Here is a 216-nt window from a genome sequence, read left to right as displayed (position 1 = left end):
GGACGAGAAGGAGGATGAGGAAGAAGATAGGATAGCGATAAGGAAGAGGATGATGATAGGATGGGCATGAGGAAGAGGATGAGGATGAGAATAGGATGAGGACGAGACAGAGAATAAGGATATGATGAGGACGAGGATGATGATAGGATTAGGTCGATAATGAGGATGAGAATAGGATGTCGATTAGGACGAGGATGAGGATAGGATGAGGACGAG

Source organism: Lupinus angustifolius, chromosome LG05 (genome assembly GCF_001865875.1).
Source record: "Lupinus angustifolius cultivar Tanjil chromosome LG05, LupAngTanjil_v1.0, whole genome shotgun sequence".
Lineage (NCBI taxonomy): Eukaryota > Viridiplantae > Streptophyta > Magnoliopsida > Fabales > Fabaceae > Lupinus > Lupinus angustifolius.
The sequence above is the reverse complement of the archived record's forward strand: the minus strand, read 5'-3'. Positions refer to the sequence as shown.